At 43.1% G+C, this 10,542-nt stretch overlaps 1 pseudogene; it reads right to left on the bottom strand.

The window, feature by feature from the left end:
* Positions 1–7,884: 7,884 nt before the first annotated feature.
* Positions 7,885–10,296, bottom strand: LOC139718983 (uncharacterized; annotated as a pseudogene).
* Positions 10,297–10,542: the final 246 nt, after the last annotated feature.

Genomic DNA, 10,542 nt, shown 5'->3' with positions numbered 1-10,542 from the left:
CCTCGTCTTGTCTTTTTTGTTTTTGCAATTCCAAGGGTAGATATTGTTTCCCAAATACTCAACGGCAGCCTCCGGGACTGTGACACATATTGAGGGGGGCTCAGATTATGAAGAAACGTTGCGTCATAACGAATAATCCTCGAGTTAGCAGCTGTGATACGTAGGGTGGTGTACCATCCTTTTGGATGACATTTATCGGTCTCATAGGTGTTTTTTCTCCTTCCGGTCCAGGGTTGGGATCCACATCTCCTGCTTTAAGTAAAGCTGGAACGTAGACACAGAGTTTGCATAGTATGGGGTCCTTGTAGATGCATATTTCCATCCATCTGTAGATTTCCCATAGCTTCTGTACATGCAGGTACTTCTTGCACACAGCATACATGGCTCCCTGTAAGCTTGGGTTGATCCAAAGAATAGTAGCAGTGTCAGGGCAATTGTGCATGATTAGGGAATTCCATTGCTGAGGCTTGCAACTATTGTCCCGGACAATACATTGAAGAGCACTGTACTTGGTAGCTGAATAGACTTTGTGGTTTCTCAAAAGACCCAAAGGTTGCTCAGTCAAGTAGGTCTCTTAGAAATGGCACCCCAGTCAAGTGTGTAGAGCCATATCATGGGAAAAATAGTATGGTCAACTTAGTCATATATTTGGGAAACTGGGAATTGATAAAATAATACAAAATGGAACGATAATTGATGACTCCCGTGGTATTGCTGAAGCATTCAACACGTATTTTGTAAATATTGGGTCAAATTTGGCCAGAAATATTCCTTTAACGGAAAACACATTTCATTCATTTCTTGTGAATCCCAATCCTAGTTCTATATTTTTCACGCCCGTAGATGCATTGGATGTCATTGATATTGTAAATAATTTTAAAGCTAAACAAAGCTCAGGCTATGATGGTATTTCAATGTTTCTTCTTAAACAAATCATTTATGAAGTAGCCGCACCTTTGACCCATGTATTCAATTTGTCTTTAATGACTGGTGTTTTTCCTAGTAAAATGAAAGTTGCCAAGATTATTCCTGTTTTTAAGAAAGGCAGACAGGACGACCTGGGCAATTATAGACCTATATCTCTTTTATCATCATTCTCCAAAGTACTTGAAAAAGTTGTCTACTCCCGAACTATCAAGTTTTTAAATGACCATGATATCTTAGTAGACACTCAATTTGGTTTTCGCAAAAAACATTCGACTACTCACGCTGTTTTGTTGTTAATAGATAAAGTTGTTCAAGCTATCGAAGCTAAATCTCACACTGTTGGAGTTTTTCTGGACCACTCCAAGGCGTTCGACACAATTGATCATGAAATATTACTGTACAAACTGTCTCATTACGGGATTCGTGGCAGCGCCTTGGAGTGGTTCAGAGATTACCTCACAAATCGATCACAATTTGTACACATTAATGATTCTGATTCAAGCACAGCAAATATAACGTGTGGTGTTCCACAAGGCTCCCTTTTGGGACCACTTCTTTTTATTGTGTACATAAATGATTTGCCCAGGTCGTCAGCACTCCTTTCTTTCCTCTTGTTTGCGGACGATTCAAGTCTTTTTTTGACGCACAAAAATCCTACTGAGTTACTTGATATGCTTAACTCTGAGTTGAATCACGTCAATGATTGGATTCAAAGTAACAAACTATCTCTAAATCTAAACAAAACTAATTTTATGGTGTTTAGTAATACAATCACTTGTTTACCTGGCTCAATTTCAATCACAGGAGTAAACTTACAACAGACAAATTCAGTTAAATTTCTTGGTCTTTTAATTGATTGTAAATTATCTTGGCAGGAACAAACAAATCATTTATGTAAGTTATTATCAAGAAATTTGGGTGTTATACAGAAGCTTAAGCATGTTTTCCCCACATATATATTACGTACCTTATATTCGACTTTGTTATTGCCGTATCTTCATTATAGCATACTGGCCTGGGGGAATTGTTCCAAAATACGCCTGGAGTCTATCTTTAGAATACAAAAGCGAGCTGTAAGGATTATCAATTGTACCAATTATTTAGCACCGACAAGCCCTCTGTTTAAAAGTAATAACCTCTTAAAGATTTTTGATATATATTCTTACTCCCTTGGGATATTTATGTACCAGTTAACTAAAGACGAATTACCTTATGCTTTCACTCCCATGTTTGTAAAAAATAAAGTTATACATTCCTACCCTACAAGACAGGAAAATTCATTTCACTTTTCTCCCGTGAGAACTGCATTTGCTCTTAAAACAATAGTACATACAGGTCCAACATTCTGGAATAGCCTTGACTCCGACATTATTGAATCGTTGTCATTGAACTGTTTTAAACGTAAACTAAAAAAATCCCTTGTGCAGGCTTATATCTAATAATACAACATGCAATTTTATTTGAACTCCCTCTTCTTTATCAGATTCGTTGTTTATCATATGTACTCCATGGTTGCCTTTTGTTTTGTTTTTTACTGAGTCATTTATGTCAAGGCTATTCCTGAATTAATGAATCATTAAGTATCATGTGCGTTTTTGCGCATTCTTACAGTTACGTAACTGTGTTGCTCGGGTGACAAGGAGTCTTGTTAACGCGTTACAGGTGGCTACTTTGTATTTCGCTATGCTTTCGTATATTTTATTCCTTTCCTTTGCTCTTTTTGCTCTCTTTTCTTTTACGTCCCTTTCCTTCCTTTCATAGTTTTCGTTTCTAGGTTGTTTAAGAAGACCAACACTTTCATATATACAGGGACCTATACATTACAAGCTTTGCTTTTTAGTAGGTCCCCACATTTCATGTTTGTTAAATTGTCTTCTATTGTATTTTTTGTAATTTACGACGCTATGTTCAATCTTATGTTCAATCGATCGTATCATGTTTGATGTTTTGAAATGTGGAACAATAAAATCAAATCAAAAATCAAAAATCAAATATTTGACCATTTAACAGCTTCAGGACGGTCTTGATGGGTCCTGACGCGATACACAACAACTTGGTCATGAACATATACCACAAAAATCCACTGGACGGTACTTAGAAGCAAAAAGAGATGGAGCAGTATGAGGAGCTGTCTAGGCGCTCACTCACTCACTCACTCTGTAGTACGTGTACCTGACAGTTCAGAGGTCAGAGGTCAGAGTTCAGAGGTCAAGTCTGCAAAGAATTTGCCTCAACAGCTTTGCGAAACTCGAATCAGTTGCCTGTATTGAAATGTGTAATCAGAATGAAAAGACTCGGACCTTCACGCCTTGTAACTGAGTACCACAGAACCACACACAACGAAACACACACACAAGAAAGGTGAGCTTCCTGCAATCTCAAGGAATGGATAATCAAGCAGCCATCATCCTTTCTTCGCCATTGATAGCACGAAGTGACGTAATGGAGCGATGCTGTTGGAGAATCGGCATAAATGTCTGCTACAAGTACTATGTACAAAAAAAAAAAAAAATCAGACCCCCTTTGTGTTCGTGTTTTGCCAAAACAAAAGAACCACAGTCAGTGAGACGCTAACTTACTTTATGTCCTATAAACTATGGTTACTGTAAGTTGAACGTTGAAACTGCCTCTTGCCTCCAGGCTTTTATAATAGCATACAAAGCTTTTATTGTTTGCCTGTATAAAAAAAGGCGGGAATATATGTACACCCTTCTCGCAATCATCCTGATCTGATAACAGAGTGATACATTTTTTTTTGTTATCTTTCCCCCGACCAAGACCGATGCCATTAAAAAAAACAAGATAAATGCCATTAAAATAATGACCAAACAAACAAATAAACAGATCCATGCATATAACGAACAGAATATGCGTGTGTCACATGGGCGGACTTAAATAATACTCAATCACACTCGTGCCAATCACTTCAATGTACAATTTAATAAACCATTTGTAGAATATTTACAAGACTGAAATCAAGGAGTTGTGACCAACATAAAATGCAAAATCAAAATTCTGAGTGAGATAAATTAAATTACAATACTCTTATGTTCGACAACCATGTAAACGGGACCCTGCCTTGGTCCGGTTCCACTTGTAATTTTCGGCTTGACACTTGTTCAGAATAATTATAACAGCTACACTATCAATTCGTTGTCCCTGACAATACCACTATCTGCTATCAAGCGCAACACTATTTGGTTCGCACCACCGTAGTGCTGATCCTGAGATGACCAGCCTGCACGCACGACGGTTTACCGCGGTTATAACACTTGTCTTCAATTACACTGCTTCCGTTTACCTCCGGGTTCTGTGCTAACCCGCAACTATCATGGAGTGTATAAATACCAACATTCGAATTATGTGCACATCATATTCATCCTTTTACCAATTTAACATGACCTTCACCTCTCTACTTCGGCGACACTTCCTCGTCATAACCAATCATATCAACAGGGTGTCATGCACCCGCCAGGTTCATCGCTCACCTGCGTTGTCCACAGAGTCACATTACTTGTCAAACTGTTCGCTTCCAGAACATGAACTGATTCGTGGGTGGAGCGTCCTTATATGCGAGGTTGCTGTTCCAGCTCCAAAGTGTCGCGAGGGACCCGCGTTCCGTATTCGCTGGCGTCCAAAGTTCTCCCTAGCGAGGGGCGGGCACAGTCGCTCTGCTGCGAATGCGTCGGCCTGGGAGTAGATTCGACCTCGGCCTCGGCGCCATCTACAAAATTATTTAAATGCAACACATACCAATGGGGTGTGTTCTAACCACACACACAAAAAGATTATCAGCTTAAAATCCTGACATCACAGTAAAAATTTGAGAACTGCATTATTATCCAATTAACATACAAAATTCACATAATGAAATGTTTCAAACATTGGAAATATAACAGTGCATAGCTTATCAAACATCACCGCATCGTTTTCAAAACCTGTACACCATTATGATATACTTTATCACTTATTCACGGGGTTCTCCGGGGCTATATGTGGTGCCCTGAAACACATTCACATCCTTTTACACGACAAAGCAGAAATCAAATCGCAATTTAACTTACCAATGACCGGTGTAATATAACCAAAATGCCTCTTCTTCTTGGCTACTGGAAGGCTGCAAAGGCTGTTGGAATACGCCTTCTGGCAGCAAACAAAATCTGAACTCAAATCAGCCAGTATACAGGCTGACGGTAAGGTGGACGGACGGCTCCTGGCCGCAAACGAAATTGGGCTTAGACACAAAATTATCTTGCAAACTGGCGCCTGGGTGTGGCAGGTTGGTTTCCTGCCATCACGGAGCTAACTCAATGTTCTCTCGGTGAAATCAAAATGGTGTCTGCCACGAAAAGATCCAACTCTACTGTTAAATTGCTACTCGACTACGACACTCCTTTTCGAGGCATTTGGAATATTTGATACAACTAAAAGGACTTGAACGAAAACACCTATACCGCACTCTCCCGGAACTGGAGCTATTTCCTGTCTTTTCTTTCTACATTAATTGACATGCAAAAATAAATGAACTCCTCTCGGTCATCGATGGCGCGACTTGTAAAACATTTACACCTGTCCTAGCACTTTCTCTCTCTCACTCTCGCTTTCTCTCTCGCTCACTCACTCGCACTTTTTGTCTCGTTATCCCTACCCGTAAACATGTTTGTCTAGTTGAATGACCGATAGGTGTTGTACATGAAACAACCTGGAAATGCATTTTCAATGTGACATTTCACTCCCCCTTTCGAAAAATGCATTTCATAATTAAAAGAAATTACTTATAACACTATCTTTCTCCCTACAGCCGGCTTAGTAGGTCTGCGCCAACATTCTCGCTGCCGCGGATAGCTTCCACCCGGAATCTGTAGGGTTGCAAAGCCAGAATCCAACGCATTAGCCTCCCATTTGCAGGGCTAGCCTTGTTCATGTACACTAGTGGGTGGTGGTCGGTTTCTAGCACAAATTGTCTGCCGTACAAGTATGGTTCGAACTTCTTTACTGCCCAAACTACAGCTAAGCACTCACGTTCTATGGTTGAGTATGCTTGTTCTCGTCGAAGCAGTTTTCGGCTCGCGTAGGAGACTGGAAATCGTTCGTCTTGGTGTGTTTGGAGGAGGACTGCTCCTAGTCCAACGTTGGAGGCGTCTGTCCTGAGGATGAAGTCCTGTGACAAATCTGGCAAATGAAGGATAGGGGGGTTAGAAAGTTTTTCCTTCAGTGTTGTGAAGGCCTGCTCTTGGCTCGTTTCCCATTTTACCTTGTTTGGTTCAGCATTTCTGGTCCTGTCTGTGAGTGGTGCGGCGACGGCGGCGTAGTTCGGAATGAACTTCCGGTAGTAGTTCGCCATACCTAGAAAGGATCTGAGCTCTCGTTTGGTCTGAGGCTGACTTACCTCTTGGATGGCTTTGAGTTTTTCAGGGCGGGGTCTTACCTGTCCGTGTTCGATCACATGTCCTAGGAATTCGACGCTTGTCTGTCCGATGAAGCACTTACTTGGTCTAGCAGTGAGCTTTGCGGCTCGTAGTCGTCTGAAGAGTTCTGTGAGTGTACGTAGGTGTTCTTCCCACGTGGTCGAATAGATGAGGATGTCGTCGATGTAGTTCACCGTTCCTCCGAGTCGGTCTAGCAGTCTCCTCATCAGTCGACTGAAGGAGGCGGGAGCGTTCACTAAGCCGAAGGGCATCATTGTGAACTGAAAGAGACCATCGGGGGTAAGAAAAGCGGTTAGTGGTTTGGATTCGGCAGCCATGGGTACCTGCCAGTATCCTTTGCTGAGATCTATTTTGGTGAAGAACTTTGCATGGGCGACTTTTGTGAAGAGTTCATCTTGATCTGGTATGGGTTCAGCATCCAATACAGTCACTTTATTGAGTTTTCTGAAGTCTACACAAAACCGGTTGCTGCCATCGGGCTTTTTAACCAGTACTATGGGGGGGGGGGGGAATGGGGCTTTCTGATGGCTCAATTACTCCGAGCGATAGCATGGTTTTTACCTCTTCTCTGACTGTGTCTCTAAGAGAGTGGGGAATGGGATATGGTTTACTCTTCGGGTGTTCATTTCCTTTGAGTTTGATGTGGTGTTCGCCTAACGTGGTTCGACCGGGAAGATCAGACAGGACGTCTTTGTACTCGTTGAGGAGTTCGGTGACCTGTTCTTTCTGTGGGGAGGAAAGGGCTGAGTTAATTGAGACATCGTCGAGTGACTCTTTCGCCTGAAATGGGAAAGGCTGTAGGAGAGATGTGTTAGTTAGTGGTTGCTGCGTTTCTTCCTCGTCATCATTTTGCTCTTCGCATTCGATCACGGCGGTACAAGCAGCTTCGGCATCTGAAATAGAGGGAACATCATTTCTAGCGTGATACTTTTTCAGAAGATTGATGTGGAACACCTTTGGTTTCCCGTTGAGGTCGATCCTGTAGTCCATGGAGCTGATTTTGGAGATCACGTCAAAGGGGCCCTTCCATTGTAGAAGGAGCTTATTCCTGTCAGTTGGTAGGAGTAGGAGTACCTTGTCTCCGACTTGTAGCTCTCTGTGTTTTGCCTTCTGATTGTAGTATTTTGCATACCTGTTTGCTGATTTCTGAAGTTGAGTGTGGGCGTTGCGGCATGTCTCGTCGATCCTGTTTCGGAGATCAAGTACATAGTGGTAAGTAGACTTGGTCTCACCTGTTTCGGCTTCTCCTGTCCAGAGTTCTCTCAGGATGTCGAGGGGTCCGCGTACCTTCCGGCCGTAAAGAAGCTCGAACGGGGAGAACCCCATGCTCTCTTGTGGTGCTTCCCTCACTGCAAATAGAAGGGGAGTAATGTACCTGTCCCAGTCTTTTGGGTTTTCAGCGCACATACGTTTCAACATTTGTTTTAGAGTGCCATTGAAGCGCTCAACTAGTCCATTCGCGGCAGGGTGATATGGGGATGTAGTGAAGTGTTTGATGGAGAGTAATTTGCTTACCTCTTTCATGAGATCAGATGTGAACTGAGTCCCTTGATCGGTCAGCATTTCCTTGGGGATTCCGACTCTGGTGAAGATGCTCACTAGGGCTTCTGCAACTCTTTCTGTCTCGATGCTTGGGAGTGGGATTGCCTCGGGGTACCTAGTAGCAACATCAATAACGGTAAGTATGTACCTATTTTTCTGGTCAGTCATTGGGTGTATTGGTCCAACTATGTCTACAGCAATGCGTTCGAAGGGGACTTCGATGAGCGGCATTTTTCCGAGTGGGACCTTGGTTACACGACCTTTTGATAGTGTACGTTGGCAGACGTCACACGATCTACAGTACCTGGTAATGTCAGAGTTCATACCGGGCCAAAAGAAATTGGTAAGTATCTTTTCTGTTGTCTTTTTGGTACCTTGATGCCCTCCGAGTATATTTTCATGGGCTGTTTGCATAACCTGTTTGCGGTATTGTTTTGGTACTACCACTTGTGTGATTGTTGTGTCGGGGTCCATTTGGGGAGAGTGGAATGAGCGATACAGCATTCCGTCTTTGTAAAAGAAGGAAGAGAGACCGTTATTGCGACTTACCTTCTCTGAACGAGTATCGGCGAGTTCTCGCAGGCGGTGTAATGTTTCATCCTTCTGTTGTGCCTCTTTGAGAGCTGTTGGAGTCACGATATCTTCCATTGGGTGTGGGGTTCTGAGAGGACGAAATGGCTTACCGTCTCGTTGAGCCTGGGCTCTCGTCTGTACTGCGCCGACAGGCATTGGTGTAGCCGTCCAGTCAGGATCTGGGTTGTCTGGTTCTCTTACTCCGGGTAGGTTACCTAAAATCAGGTCATAGAGTGGAGTTTTCATGCACAATGCGTTAACTTTTCCTACGTAGAAGGGAGTGTCTACATCTATTCTAGCGACGGGGAGAGTTTTCACTGTGCCGTCAATCAGCACGCAAGTACTTTCTTCACCTGTCATTTGGGTTGGCTGGACAAGATCTTGTTTAATGACAGCTCCGCTGCAGCCGCTGTCTCTGAGAACAGAAATTTGATTGTTATTGACTAGTCCGTTAGTAACTGGCATTTGTCTGACCACATGTTCTTTGGTGCATGCTGCACTCATCAACGGCAAGGAGTGTCCACATTTGAATTGGATATGGTCTGTGGTGGATTCTAGCTTGGGGGCATTGAGTGGCATCCGAACCATCATACAAGAAGCCTCAATTTTGACCTTTGTGTTAGTGCAAGCTGGACATTGACAGGGAGTATGTGGATTTGGTTCTACCTGATCGGGTTCCAATGAAGCCAGGTTGTGTTCCGAGATAGGGGGGTTTCCTTGCTCTGGATCCTGGGCGAGGACTAGACCTGCCGATTTCATGGGGGAGAAAGGACAATAGTTAGCAATGTGACCTGGTTTGTGGCATATGAAACACGTTCTGCCTCTGTTTCCCTGTTTTGTACAATCACGGGCAAGGTGACCGTGTTGGTGGCAGTTGTAACATTTGGGTTGAGATGGGGGCCTATTTCCTGAAATGTTATTTGGAGGGATTTTACCTTCAGGTCTGGTGTTGCTCCGTGGCATCTGTCCCACGTGTGTCTGGATGTTCCTTTGTGCCGGTGGGGGTGGTTTGAAGGTGCCTCCTCTGGCGTCTAAGTACTGCTCAGCTAGTTTCACCACGTCCTTCGAAGTCTCGGGCTGCCGTTCCTTCAGGAAGATGGCCAGCTCTCGATGACACCCACTGATGAGCTGCTCCCGGAGGAGTAGATCTGCCAGCTCCTCGAAGGTGTGCTCTATACCAGAGAGGCTTACCCACCTGTTCAAGTAGTTCTCTAGTCGGTTTGCATACTGGGATGCCGTTTCTCCTGTTGTCGGTTTGCCTGAAAAAAAACTTGGAGCGAAATCCTTCTGCAGTGAGCTGAAAGGATTTCAAGAGTGCATGTTTCAAAGTGTCATAATCATTGGATTCCGCACTTGACAATCTAGAGTGGACATCAAGAGCCTTACCTGTAAGTAGTGTGCTTAAGTTGAGTGCCCAGTCTGTAGTTGGCCAGTTTTGATTTTTGGCATATCGTTCGAACCGCTGTAGATAGGCATCTATGTTATCTTTGTCTTCCTGAAATAGAGGCAATTTTGGAGATCGAGCTTTGCACCCATTAGAACTTGATTCGCTTTTGGTTTGCTTTTCACGCGCTATCGCCAATTGTAGCTCGGCTGTTTCTCTTTCCTGTCGCCTTAACTCTAACATGTCCGCTCTTTCCTCTCTGAGTCTCTTTTGCTCGTCTGTAACAAACTGCCTAAGCTCCTCTCCACTGAATCCGAACTTTTCTCCAATTTCAGTTAACTTAGCTAGCTCCATTCTGAATTACCTGAGCACTTATAATACAAAAATGTATTCAGATCAGTTCAGATCATGTACACAATGAATATACAACGGTGCACCTATAGATAGTACATACATAGATACATACATAGATAGTACATACATACAAATGTAGAGGAAACAAAAAAATCACAAGTTTTCCTCAACCTTTTTCTTTACACTGTTTTCTCCGTTTATATACCCATGTGACTTCGAATGGCACGAGTTATACTCCCGGACAAGCCCCCAGAAAATGTCACATGGGCGGACTTAAATAATACTCAATCACACTCGTGCCATTCACTTCAATGTACAATTTAATAAACCATT

This window comes from Diadema antillarum, unplaced genomic scaffold (genome assembly GCF_040938485.1).
Source record: "Diadema antillarum isolate AM-2024a unplaced genomic scaffold, OU_Dant_1.0 scf00000103, whole genome shotgun sequence".
NCBI classification, from domain to species: Eukaryota; Metazoa; Echinodermata; class Echinoidea; order Diadematoida; family Diadematidae; genus Diadema; species Diadema antillarum.
Note: the sequence above shows the minus strand (reverse complement) of the source record. Positions and strands in the feature narration are given on the sequence as shown.